Source organism: Mobula birostris, chromosome 13, assembly GCF_030028105.1.
Source record: "Mobula birostris isolate sMobBir1 chromosome 13, sMobBir1.hap1, whole genome shotgun sequence".
Classification (NCBI taxonomy): domain Eukaryota; kingdom Metazoa; phylum Chordata; class Chondrichthyes; order Myliobatiformes; family Myliobatidae; genus Mobula; species Mobula birostris.
In genome coordinates this window covers 30,813,797-30,827,606 of record NC_092382.1, presented here as the reverse complement: position 1 = coordinate 30,827,606, position 13,810 = coordinate 30,813,797, and the positions used below count along the sequence as shown (strand labels likewise).

The following is a 13,810-nucleotide window of genomic DNA, read 5'->3' as shown; positions in this document are numbered from 1 at the left end:
CTTTCCTGACATCCGAAGGCCTTTCTGCCGTATCCCACCAGCCAAATACCGGAAGTAATTATGAACATTCCGTATTTGCCTAAGTTTGTCCAGCTCCATCCAGCATTTAACAACATTCTCCGACCTATGGCTTGTATCACTTACTACGTCTCCAAGGAGGAAAAAAAAAGGTGGAAATCTGGGGAAAAGAGGCATAAAATGCCGAAAAGGATTTGGTGGTAATGCAGCATTCTGTAGAGAAAGAAGCAGTTAATGATTCAGATGTGATTCTTAATCATGGCAGTGATCTTTCATCAGTTCTAAGAACCATTAACCTGACACATTTGCTCTATTTCTCTGCAAAATGCTGACTGAAGTGGCAAGTATTCCCAGCACCTATTTTATTTCAAAAGATTGCCATTCCGTCGTTATATTATTCTCCCAGTTCCTTTCGTCCATCCCTGGGGAGCAATTTTTTTTTTTGCAGGACCAGCCACAGATTAGCGTTTCAATAACCCTATGCAGTGAACTCTATTCGTTCAACACTATTGGTGTGATAGAAGAATACTAAGTTGTAGATTACAGAATGTTAAATAACCAGCACTGTAACATTCTGACTTCTTTGCCTTTCTCCCGCTGTGGTTTGGGAACTTTAAAGCTTGGCTGTTTGCAAGGCTGAAGTTTCTCAAATTTATTTTAATCATTTTCTTTTAAATGGTAGTGTAGCTGTGATTGAACAGGGAGATTGCTCTTCAGTGCCAGGGCACATCTCCTGGGCAGAATGTACTAGCCACAGGTCTTTATGATGCATGTTCTACGGGTCTGTGGTGGCCAGTGCTATCATGTTTGCTGTTGTGTTCTGAGGCAGCAGGCTGAGGGTAGCAGACACCGACAGAATCAACAACCCCAGCATCTGCAGATTATTTTGTGTGAACAGAATCAACAAACTCATTCGTAAGGCCAGTGATGTTGTGGGGATGGAACTGGACTCTCTGACGGTGGTGTCTGAAGAGAGGATGCTGTCCAAGTTGCATGCTATCTTGGACAATGTCTCCCATCCACTACATGATGTACTGGTTGGGCACAGGAGTACATTCAGCCAGAGACTCATTCCACCGAGATGCAGTACAGAGCGTCATTCCTGCCTGTGGCCATCAAACTTTACAACTCCTCCCCTGGAGGGTCAGACACCCTGAACCAATAGGCTGGTCCTGGACTTATTTCCTTGCATAATTTACATATTACTGTTTAACTATTTATGGTTTTATTATTATTTATGGTGCAACTGTAATGAAAACCAATTTCCCCCAGGATCAATAAAGTATGACTATGATTTTGGGTTACAGAGTTACCCTGGGACCAGCCTGCTGTGAGTTGCCAAGAGTACTGCGATTGGGATGCAAAGAAACTACCTGACACCATGGAAGAAGATTGAACCTTTCTCATTGAGTAAGGAAATGATTTGTAATCTGCCCTTTGGCTAGTGCCGCATTGAGTATAGTGAAGTAATTTGGTGTTGTTTTAAAATTTTGGGCTGTTTTTGGAGCGTTCAAAGGTAGACAGGTAAAACTTTCTCCACCACATTGATGACGTCATTGATGCTGTTTCCAGCTCCCGTGTGGAGCTCGTCAGACTTAGTCTGGAGTGAGCCCTGACGAAGGGTCTCGGTCTGAAACGTCGACTGTACCTCTTCCTAGAGATGCTGCCTGGCCTGCTGCGTTCACCAGCAACTTTTATGTGTGTTGCTTAAAATTCCAGCATCTGCAGATTTCCTCATGTTGTCGTCAGGTTTGTCAACTTTCCCACCAACATACACCCCCTCTCTCAAATTTGCTTGGTCCATTTTCATGATCTCACTCCCCTTTCCTGATCTGTCTCTCTCTGTCTCCAGAAACGGATTACCTTCTGGCCTCTTTAACAAACCTACTGACTCCCACAGTTACCTTGTCCACAACAGTTACTTTCTGACATTAAATGGACCTATGGAAACTCTGCTCACACTGTCACTTTCAAGGATACTATTCCTTTCTCTCAGTTTCTTTGTCTCTGCTGCATCTGATTTTATGAGGAGGTTTTTCATGCTAGGACATCCAAGAAATCTTTTTTCAATCAATAAAGGGGTTTCCTGCCCACTGCAATCAATACAGAACTCACCCGTAACTCCTCCATTTCCTGCACGTCTGCCCTCTCCCCATGTCCCCTCCACGACATAATAACGATAGGATTACCTTTTCTGCATCTGCCATTCACTGAAGCTCTGCATTCAACATATTCTCTGCAATTTCCACTATCTCCACCAGGATCTCACCACCAGGCACATCTTCCTCTCCACGTCCGTCTCCATTTATCACAGGGATCACTCTCGCTGTGACTCTCGTCTGCCAAACACCCTGCAACCACAATAAGTGTTACATCTATCCCTACACCTCTTTCATAATCACTCTTCCTCCCAGTGTAGCCTCCTCTACATCAGTGAGACCCAACTCAGTTTGGAGATCACTAACTGATGCACAAACACGAGGAATTCTGCAGATGCTGGAAATTCAAGCAACACACATCAAAGTTGCTGGTGAACGCAGCAGGCCAGGCAGCATCTCCAGGAAGAGGTACAGTCGACGTTTCAGGCCGAGACCCCTCGTCAGGACTAACTGAAGGAAGGGTCTCGGCCTGAAACGTCGACTGTACCTCTCCCTAGAGATGCTGCCTGGCCGACTAATTGATACATCTTCACTCTTTCTGCTACAAGCAGGACTAGAGGAGGAGTACACAGGTTGGAAAACCTTGAAAACCTTTGATTCCCCAGTTCTCTGGTGGGAAGCCACCAAGGAGAACATCAAGAAGTTCTTCATACGCAAGGGTATCCAGAAAGCAAGCCAGGAGCAGAAGGAACTGGTCGAGGCAGGTTTGAGGTTGTCATTTAAAGTTAAATTGGACAGGAAAGGAATGGAAGGTTATGGGCTGAGTGCAGGTCGGTGGGACTAGGTGAGAGTAAGAGTTCAGCGTGGACTAGAAGGGCCAAGATGGCCTCTTTCCGTGCTGTAATTGTTATATGGTTATATGGAACTGCGTAAACTCCAGACAGAGTTGCAGTAACTCCTCCTTCTGCAGTCGAAGGGGGTGGATGTCGGGGAGGAACTGCGAGAGGTGAAGAGCCCGAAAGCCCAGCACCTTGCCGCTGAATCCTCCAAGATCATTTACCGATCAAGGGTCCAAACCGTGGAGCAGGACGAGACGTGCTCAGGCTTCTTCTTCCAGAAGGTGCACAAGGGGAGCTCTGTGATCCTCAACCTTAAGGAAGAGGACGGCTCAGTCGTGTCCTCGTAGAATGACATACTGAGGATCTGCAGGTCCTTCTATGCCGGTCTGTACGATGAAAAGGCCACAGAATCCACAGCCTCCCGCAACTTCCTGTGATCTATCACGCAGGTCTTAGGCGACGGCAAGCGGGAGAGTCTGGATCAGCCACTGACTCTGGTCGAGTTGACAGGCTCCATCCATTCCTTTGGGTCGGGTAAGACTCCAGGAGGCGACGGCTTACCGGCTAAGTTGTACTCGGCTCTGTGGAACTGGATGGGCCCAGACCTGCTGGAAGTGTACAACGCTATGCTTCTGGCCGGCAGTATGTCAGAGTCCATGAGGAAGGGCAGGATCACCCTCATCTACAAGCAGAAGGGGGAAAGGGAGGACATCAGGAATTGGAGACCCATCTCTCCTGAATGTGGACTACAAGATCCTGTTGAAGGCCATTGCCAACAGGGTCGAGTCTGCTCTGGGACAGGTGATCCACCCGGACCAAACCTGTGCTGTACCGGGCAGGAAGATCTCAGACAGCCTCACGCTGCTGAGGGACACCATCGCCGATGTGCAGGACGGGGGTGAACGCCTGCCTGTTCAGCTTGGACCAGGAGAAAGTCTTCGACAGGATATCGCACACGTACATGGCGGATGTGCTCTCCAAAATTGGTTTTGGGGAGGGAATCCGAAATCAGATCAGACTGCTCGACACAGACATCTGCAGTGCAGTCCAGGTCAATGGGTGGGAAACCTCTCTCCCCTGTCTTGTTTGCTGCATTGAACCCTTTGCTGAAGCCATCAGGAGGGATGAGGGCATGAGAGGGGTGATGCTGCCAGGCAGTGGAGGGACCCAAGTGAAAACCTCCCTGTACATGGACGACGTCACCCTCTTCTGCTCTGATCTGAGGTCAGTTTGCAGGTTGATTGGCATCTGCGAACAGTTTGAGCTAGTGTCGGAGGCCAGGGTCAACCGCACGAAGAGCGAAGCTATGCTATTCGGCAACTGGCCGGACCGATCCAACGTCCCCTTCGCCATCAGGTCTGACCACGTGAAGGTGTTGGCGATCTGGTTTGGAGGGGCTGAGGCGTGCAACAAGAACTGGCAGGAGCGGACTGCCAAGGTGAAACAGAGACTGGGACTGTGGGGAGGGCGCTCCCTGTCGATAACGGGCAAGAACCTGGTCATCAGGTGTGAGGTGCTCTCAGGACTGCTGTACTTGGCGCAGGTGTGGCCCGTCCCCAGCTCCTGCAGCTCGGAAATCACCCGCGCTGTCTTCAGATTCGTCTGGGGATCCAAGGTGGAGCGGGTGAGACGGACCGTCATGCACAAGTCCCTGGATAATGGGGGCAAGAATGTCCCCAATGTCGCCCTCATCCTGATGGCCAGCTTCGTGTGTGGCTGCATCAGGTTGTGTGTAGAACCCAGGTATGTGGGCACCAAGTACCACTATGTGCCCAGGTTGTACCTGTCACCCGGGCTAGGAAGGATGGGTCTGGCCCCACTCCCGCGCAACGCCCCAGTCAGCTGGTCATTGCTGCCATACCTGTCCTTCATAGAAAAGTTCTTCCAGGAGAACGCCTTTGACCACAGGGTCATCAGGCAGTGGTCGGCACGTAATGTCCTGCAGGCACTGCAGGAGAAGGACGAGATGGACACAGTGGGGTGGTTCCTTGAGCAGACCGTCCAGTTCATCTGGCAAAATGCCTCATCGCCAGACCTCACCAACAATCACCAGGACCTTGCCTGGCTGGCGATGAGAGGGGCCCTCCCAGTCAGATCCCTCCTGTACGCCTGGAACATCGTCTCCGCTCCCCACTGCTCACGGGAGGACTGCAGTGAGGAGGAGTCTGTGACCCACCTCTTCGCACACTGTCAGTTCGCAGAGAGGGTGTGGAGGATGACGGAAGGGACGATGTCACGTTTCAACCCCAGCAGCTGCGTAACAGAGGACTCTCTGATCTACGGGCTGTTCCCGGGGACGCACACGGAGACCAACATCCGGTGCTGCTGTCAGATCATCAACTCGGTGAAGGACGCTCTTCGGTCGGCCCGAAAATTGATGATTTACCAGCACATGGAGATGTCCGTGGGAGAATGTGCTGCCGACTGGCACATTCTCAGCTGCAGGAGTACTTTATTGTTGCCAAACAATTGATACTAGAGCGTACAATCATCACAGCGATATTTGATTCTGCTCTTCGTGCTCCCTGGAGTACAAATCGATAGTAAATATTAAAAATTTAAATTATAAATCACGTGCTGAGGGATGCACTCAAACTTGGTGCAGCCACCGCAAAAGCCGGGTGGAGAAGGACCACAGTTTTCGGTTTGTCACCCGCGCGCGGGAGTGCGAGGAGTCGGGTGGCGAAGAGTATTCCTCTCCTCAGTGGTGTGGATAGATGAATCAACATCGTGCTACAGGAGTGGCTGGAAATGTGGAAAGGTATAGAACGTAATGGAACATCAGTAAAGGAATGAGAGTCAATGAATGATTTATTGTAAACATCTTTATTTTGAATAAGGACAGAGTAAACACATGATTTATTGTAAATAACTTTATTTATTCTATAAGGACTTAGGGTCAACAAATGTTTTTTTGCAAATAATTTTATTTTGTAATATTTCTGAATAAAGTATATTTTTCAAAAAAATCAGTTCTTATCAGTTTAAAATCTGATGCGTCCCTTATCTGGGACCATATATTACATTGATTTTTGGAACAGGAAGATGGAATAGGGGCTTCCTTCGTCCACTCCGTGCATCGACCCAGTATTGCAGTACCCCTCGGAATGCTGCACCTCCCCTCGGGGAGATTAAACAACAAATAAAGAGTAGAATGCAGTTATCCGTACGCATTCACCTTCTGCGGCTTTTTCCCTATTCCTTCGTTGTACTTTTACAGGTAGTGTTAATGGTAAGACTCCTGGCAGTGTGGAGCATCAGAGGGTTCTTGAGGTCCGAGTCCATAGGATGCTCAAAGCAGCTGTGCAGGTTGACTCCGTGGTTAAGAAGGTGTACGGTATATTGGCCTTCATCAATCGTGGCATTGAATTTAGGAGCCGAGAGGTAATGTTGCAGCTATATAGACACTGGTCAGACCCCACTTGGAGTACTGGCTCAGATCTGGTCGCTTCACTACAGGAAGGATATGGAAACCATGGGGAGGGTGCAGAGGAGATTTACAAGGATATTGCCTGGATTGGGGAGCATGCCTTATGAGAATAGGTTGAGTGAACTTGGCCTTTTCTCCTTGGAGCAACAGAGGATGAGAGGTGGCCTGATAGAGGTGTATAAGATTATGAGATGCTTTGATTGTGGGGGTGTGAGCTGGGTCTGTGCGGAGGAAGCTTGACTCTGTCTGGCCCCGGGTTTGTGTGCCAGGTCTGTAAAGAGGGAGCTTCAGCCCGTGTTGATTGCTTCTGTTCCCTTCTGTTTGCGACCTTGGTGGACGTGGGTCCGATATTATACAGTATATGAGCTTCCAATCTCCTTTATTGTTTTTGACTGTGAGAGCAAGAAAGCACGCAGGAAGGTGGGGATCAGGATAGTGCGAGTATCTAGCGTGAGAGGATGCGGTGGTCAGCCGGGATGGGGAGTGAACAGATCCTGGGGACCAGACACTATCAGACTGACATCCCTCAGCCTGGAGCTGAGACGCTGCCGTACCAGTGTGAGGAGCTCACACCATTATTGCAGTTCACCGGGTGCGGTGGGCAGCAGTAACCCCAGGGTACTGTTTCTCCTCTAGTGAGACTCGAGTCCGACACCGAGACAGGAAATTACAGTGGTTTATTGATTTCATCATGACAAATGTAAATTAAACAATGTGTGAGCTGCTCGTGTGCAGGGATAAATAAGCTGCTCCCGACTCACTCAGAATCACACACAATTAACTGACCGGTGACAATGAGTGACAGATTGAATAATCAGTCCCGTTTCTCACCGTCACTCTGCAGCGGGGAACCGATGATTATAAAATCACACTTCAGGGCCGTGTCCGAGATCGCTGCAGATCCAGGGTCACTGCCGAGGTATTTGTCAATTTAACATCATTATATCAGCCAGACTGCCGAATGCACCGTCCTCAGCAAAGGGAGCAAAAGGATTCTCTCCCGGGATAATCCCGCCCCGGGACACCAGTGTCCCAGACTGAGCCCCGGCCCCCGGGCTCTTCCTGTCTAATTCCCCGGGGTCTCGTGGGGGAGTCTCAAACCCGCACATCCACTGGAAGCTGTGCCACTGGACAGGAGGCGGAAATACATCACTGTGGGAATGCTCCGAACGACAGACAGCTTCAGGCTGGAGCCAGTTCCGTTAGAACGGTTGGGAATTAAACCTGGCGTGCAGCCATTAAAGGGGAGGGCAGGGAATTGGCCAAAATGTCCCCCATCAAAAAAGGTAGTAGGGATAGTTTGGGTAATTATAGACCAGTGAGCCTTGCGTCTGTGGTGGGAAAGCTGTTGGAAAAGATTCTTAGAGATAGGATCTATAGGCATTTAGAGAATCATGGTCTGATCAGGGACATTCAGCATGGCTTTGTGAAGGGCAGATCGTGTCTAACAAGCCTGATAGAGTTATTTGAGGAGGTGACCAGGCATATAGATGAGGGTAGTGCAGTGGATGTGATCTATATGGATTTTAGTAAGACATTTGACAAGGATCCACACGGTAGGCTTATTCAGAAAGTTAGAAGGCATGGGATCCAGGGAAGTTTGGCCAGGTGGATTCAGAATTGGCTTGCCTGCAGAAGGCAGAGGGTGGTGGTAGAGGGAGGACATTCAGATTGGAGGATTGTGACTAGTGGTGTCCCACAAGGATCTGTTCTGGGACCTCTACTTTTTGTGATTTTTATTAACGACCTGGATGTGGGGGTAGAAGGGTGGGTTGGCAAGTTTGCAGACGACACAAAGGTTGGTGGTGTTGTAGATAGTGTAGAGGATTGTCAAAGATTGCAGAGAGACATTGATAGGATGCAGAAGTGGGCTGAGAAGTGGCAGATGGAGTTCAACCCGGAGAAGTGTGAGATGGTACAGTTTGGAAGGACAAACTCCAAAGCAGAGTACAAAGTAAATGGCAGGATACTTGGTAGTGTGGAGGAGCAGAGGGATCTCGGGGTGCATGTCCACAGATCCCTGAAAGTTGCCTCACAGGTGGATAGGGTAGTTAAGAAAGATTATGGGGTGTTAGCCTTCATAAGTCGAGGGATAGAGTTTAAGAATCGCTATGTAATGATGCAGCTCTATAAAACTCTGGTTAGGCCACACTTGGAGTACTGTGTCCAGTTCTGGTCACCTCACGAAAGGAAGGATGTGGAAGCATTGGAAAGGGTACAGAGGAGATTTACCAGGATGCTGCCTGGTTTAGAAAGTATGCATTATGATCAGAGATTAAGGGAGCTAGGGCTTTACTCTTTGGAGAGAAGGAGGATGAGAGGAGACATGATAGAGGTGTAGAGGATAATAGGAATAGATAGAGTGGATAGACAGCGCCTCTTCCCCAGGGCACCACTGCTCAATACAAGAGGACATGGCTTTAAAGTAAGGGGTGGGAAGTTCAAGGGGAATATTAGAGGAAGGTATTTTACTCAGAGAGTGGTTGGTACATGGAATGCACTGCCTGAGTCAGTGGTGGAGGGAGATACACTAGTGAAGTTTAAGAGACTACTAGTCAGGTATATGGAGGAATCTAAGATGGGGGGCTTACATGGGAGGCAGGGTTTGAGGGTCGGCACAACATTGTGGGCCGAAGGGCCTGTACTGTGCTGTACTATTCTATGTTCTATGTCTATGTTCTACGTAAGTATTTTTTACTTAATCTGAGATTTTTATTCTGCCATATATGAGGAACTTTTGGAATCAACAGTATTAAAAAAGGATTTAGGAAAAAAAATTGAACTTCAATAAGTCCTTATGCTTCTTATTAATCAATTTGTAAGCGGAAAAGTTACTCAACTGAGGAAGCAGAGCTAAAACTGCCGGAATGGATTTCTCAGGGTTAGAGATATATAATAATTAATCATCTGCATATAGTGATAGTTTGTGTATCTCATTCCTGCGGGTAATGCCAAATATATTAGGAGAGTCACGAATAGCAATAGCTAAAGGTTCCAGGGCAATATCAAATAATAATGGACAAAGAGGGCAACCCTGCCGAGTACCAGGAAATAACTGAAAAAAGGGAGATCTTTGATTATTGGTAAATGCCGAAGGGGGTAAGGTATATCAGTTTAATCCAAGATATAAATATCGGACTAAAATTGAATTTCTCAAGCGAATTAAACAAATATGTCCATTCGACTCTGTCAAAAGCTTTCTCAGTGTCCAGTGAAATGACACATTCTGGAGTTCTGGATGAAGAAGTATAAACAATATTCATTGATCTCCTAATATTAAAGAAGGAATAATGATTTTTAATAAATCCAGTCTGGTCAACAGAAATAATTGGAGGCAATACTTTCTCCAGTCTAGTTGCCAGTAATTTTGAAAATATCTTGGAATCCACATTTAGCAAGGATATAGGCATATAAAGTTTCAAAGAAAGAAAAATAAAAAGTAAAAAAGAATAAATAAAATACAGAATCAGTAAAGAAAGAAAACTTATCCGAAAATACGAAAAATACCTACCCTACAAACCCAGGGCAAAAGCCCTCAGATTATAAAAATCCAAAGCTGTAAGCTTTTGGAGAGATGTTTTGAAAACACTATCAAAAGTTTTGGATCTGGATCTACTGAAAAAACAAGCATGTAAGAACAAAGAGAATAAACAACAGTCCGTTAATTAGTCCGGAGCAGAGGAACGCTGATTGTCAAGAAAACTGAGCTTCATCCGGAGATTTAAACAGACGACGAGAGTTATCGGCAAGAACTATTTTCAAACGTGCTGGAAACAGCAACGCTGGTTAAGGCCTTTTTGATAAAATTCTGACATCTGTGGTTTAAAAGCTATCCATTCCCTCAGAACTTCAGGACTGAAATCTTCAACGAGGCAAAATTTGAAACTTTGAAATTCGATCATATCTTTCCGCTGCGCAGCTCGTACCACACGATCCTTCATGTGAGCATAATGGAACAGAATAATAATGGGTCTCAGTTTAAATTCTCTGGAAGGTTTGGGGCGCAATGTATGGTGCACGCGATCGAGCAATGGAGGGGCCTCCAAAACCTCTGAACCAAACACATCCATTAAAAATTGAGAAAAGTATTTGGTAGGATCGGCCGTCTCGATATCTTTGGGAAGCCCGATTATCCGCAAGTTCTGTCATCGGGATTGATCTTCGAGATCAATAATCTTGGATTTATAACGTTCCAACATGGGATGTTGAAGCCAGATTTTTTTCCAGGGCTTCAATCTTTTGTCCTCTGCCAACGGGCAGCATCCAGTTCTGAAATTCTAGTTTGCTGTTGATCAATTTCACATCTAAACGATCTAATGTCATCTTGAATCATCTTCAAAACTTCTTCAAACACAGCAAATCTTTGATTAAGTTTTTCATCTAGAAGATTCGACATTATTTCAAAAGTTATTGGTATTTGCTTAGATGCTTTAGGATCGCCATCTTTTTTTTCCCGTTGCTGTTGGAGTCTTTCCCATTTTTAACTTCTCGTCCTCTGGTTCACATTTCCAGCGAGTTAAAATCAAAGTTCAAAGATATATTTGTGTTATAAACCTATTAGTGTAGGTATAAACAGATTAAATAAGGGTGGTTACGGGTAAAAGAAGTAAAGGGAATGGAGCGAAGCCAAAATGTACCTCACACCATGAGCGCCTCCTGGAGAGTCCATTTCAAAAAAGGTTGTTAGCTTAATCTATAAATGCTTATCGAGTTCACGAATGATATCTAATGATAAAGAGTCATTTTCAGATAATCAATGGAGTAAAACTTTTCATTTGGTTAACAACTCATCTATTTGTGCCTGTCGTTCCTTGATACGGTTCAAGGTAGTGCATCGGGCCCATGTGTCAAAGGATAAACCAGCGCATATTTTCTCCAGTATTAATCCTACTTGTGACAGATGTAATATTGAGCTGGATGCTTTAACTCATACGTATTGGTCTTGTATAAAGCCAGATAACTTTTGCAGAGATGTTTTTAAAACACTATCAAAAGTCTTGGATCTGGATCTACAACCTAATTTGCTTACGAAATATTCTTGTTTCCGCTCGATGTATGATAGCCGTTTCGACCTTACCGGCTGGGAGAGCCACTTTATTGGAGTGGAAGGATTCTAATCCACCTACAGTCATTTACTGGCTCTCCTCCATTATGTCCTGTTTAAGTTTAGAGAAAATAAGAAGTTGGACATTTGATACATCCTTTAAATTTGAGCAAATATGGTGACCTTTTATCCAATATTTTCATTTAATTTGGTTTATTACTCTTACGATCTTTTTTTAATCGAAGTTTTAGATTTGATCAGAAAGTCTTTCTCTCTCTCTCTCTCTCTTTTTGGGTCGTATCCTCAAAATGAGATGCCCAGTCCCCCTTTTTTTGTTTTGTTATAGTGTAGTGTTTTTTTTCCCTTTTCATTTAAAACCCAATGTTTTTTCCTTTCTCTTCATAAACTGGTTAAGAGGAGAATTGTTATTTTCATTTTCTTTTATTATATATTATACTAGTTTAATATCTATGACTTTGACAATGTCTATCTTAATCTTGGTTTATATTGTTACTGATATATATACTTGAACTAATTCTCCTCTTTACTGTATTTATACTTTTAAATCAATAAAAAGGTTAATAAAGAAATTACTGATCACATTATTGTTCAGTGTCACACACTCAGTGACTGTAAACACAATCTCCCACAGTCTGGTACTTACCAGAGTTTCTGTATTTTACACTCCGGGTTCCTCAGAGCCGCAGACACCAGTTTCACTCCTGAATCTCCCAGTTTATTACCACTCAGGTCCAGCTCCGTCAGTGATGGGTTTGTACTGAGAGTGGAGACGAGATCCTCGGCACCAGAATCTGTGAGACCGACATCCCACAGCCTGGAGATGAGAGAGAGTGAGGGTGAAGGACACAGAGAGACAGGAGACGGTACAAATCCCCAGTGTTTATCAGTAACACAATTACTGATCGCATTAATGTTCAGTGTCAGACACCCAGTGACCGAAAACACAATCTCCCACAATCTGGTACTTACCACAGTTTCTGTATTTTACACTCCAGGTTCCTCAGAGCCGCAGACACCAGTTTCACTCCTGAATCTCCCAGTTTATTCCTCCCAAGTCTGAACACAAACAAACAAGTTGATCAACAAAGTGATTCAAACTGTGGGTCTGAGGGAATTTCTCTCACTCGAATATTTCAGGAAACATTAAACCCTTCGGTAAATCACTGATCGGAGTTCCCATCATTATCAATGTCCCTCACTGCCCAGCTCCAGGGTATTCACCGAATGTCGGTAATTTAGTCTGTCGATGTGACCCTGTGAACTCCACATATTCTGCCTCATTTCCCGATGAGAGAAATGTTTCTGATGTGAGAGACTCCAGAGGGGTAGGGTTAACCATATAACGATATATAACAATTACAGCACGGAAACAGGCCATCTCGGCCCTTCTAGTCCATGCCAAATGCTTACTCTCACCTAGTCCCACTGACCCGCACTCAGCCCGTAACGCTCCATTCCTTTCCTGTCCATATAGCTATCCAATTTTACTTTAAATGACAACATCGAACCTGCCTCAACCACTTCTGCTGGAAGCTCGTTCCACACAGCTACCACTCTCTGAGTAAAGAAGTTCCCCCTCATGTTACCCCTAAACTTTTGCCCTTTAACTCTCAACTCATGTCCTCTTGTTTGAATCTCCCCCACTCTCAATGGAAAAAGCCTATCCACGTCAACTCTATCTATCCCCCTCATAATTTTAAATACCTCTATCAAGTCCCCCCTCAACCTTCTACGCTTCAAAAAATAAAGACCCAACTTGTTCAACCTTTCTCTGTAACTTAGGTGATGAAACCCCGGTAACATTCTAGTAAATCTTCTCTGTACTCTCTCTATTTTATTGACATCTTTCCTATAATTCAGTGACCAGAACTGTACACAATACTCCAAATTTGGCCTTACTAATGCCTTGTACAATTTCAACATTACATCCCAACTCCTATACTCAATGCTCTGATTAATAAAGGCCAGCAAACCAAAAGCTTTCTTCACCACCCTATCCACATGAGATTCCACCTTCAGGGAACTATGCACCATTATTCCCAGATCCCTCTGTTCTACTGCATTCTTCAATGCCCAACCATTTACCATGTATGTCCTATTTTGATTAGTCCTACCAGAATGTTGTACCTCACATTTATCAGCATTAAATTCCATCTGCCATCTTTCAGCCCACTCTTCTAACTGGCCTAAATCTCTCTGCAAGCTTTGAAAACCTACTTCATTATCCACAACTCCACCTATCTTAGTATCATCTGCATATTTACTCATCCAATTTACCACCCCATCATCCAGATCATTAATGTATATGCCAAACAACACTGGACCCAGTACAGATTCCTGAGACACACCGCTAGTCACC

At 45.3% G+C, this 13,810-nt stretch overlaps 1 protein-coding gene, 1 long non-coding RNA gene and 1 other non-coding gene across 4 annotated transcripts in view; all 3 read left to right on the top strand.

The window, feature by feature from the left end:
* The window catches only part of LOC140208711 (uncharacterized), a 126,971-nt gene that overhangs the window by 26,723 nt on the left and 86,438 nt on the right, over positions 1 to 13,810 (top strand). The window lies entirely within an intron of this gene.
* Positions 1 to 13,810, top strand: part of LOC140208687 (uncharacterized) — a 32,938-nt gene that overhangs the window by 416 nt on the left and 18,712 nt on the right. For both annotated transcript variants that reach the window (XR_011888873.1, XR_011888872.1), the window contains exon 2: positions 1,326 to 1,428. This is a non-coding gene — a long non-coding RNA (uncharacterized lncRNA). The remainder of the gene's footprint in view (positions 1 to 1,325; positions 1,429 to 13,810) is intronic.
* Positions 5,895 to 6,077, top strand: LOC140208764 (U2 spliceosomal RNA). Its single transcript, XR_011888919.1, has one exon. It is a non-coding gene; the product is annotated as a U2 spliceosomal RNA (small nuclear RNA).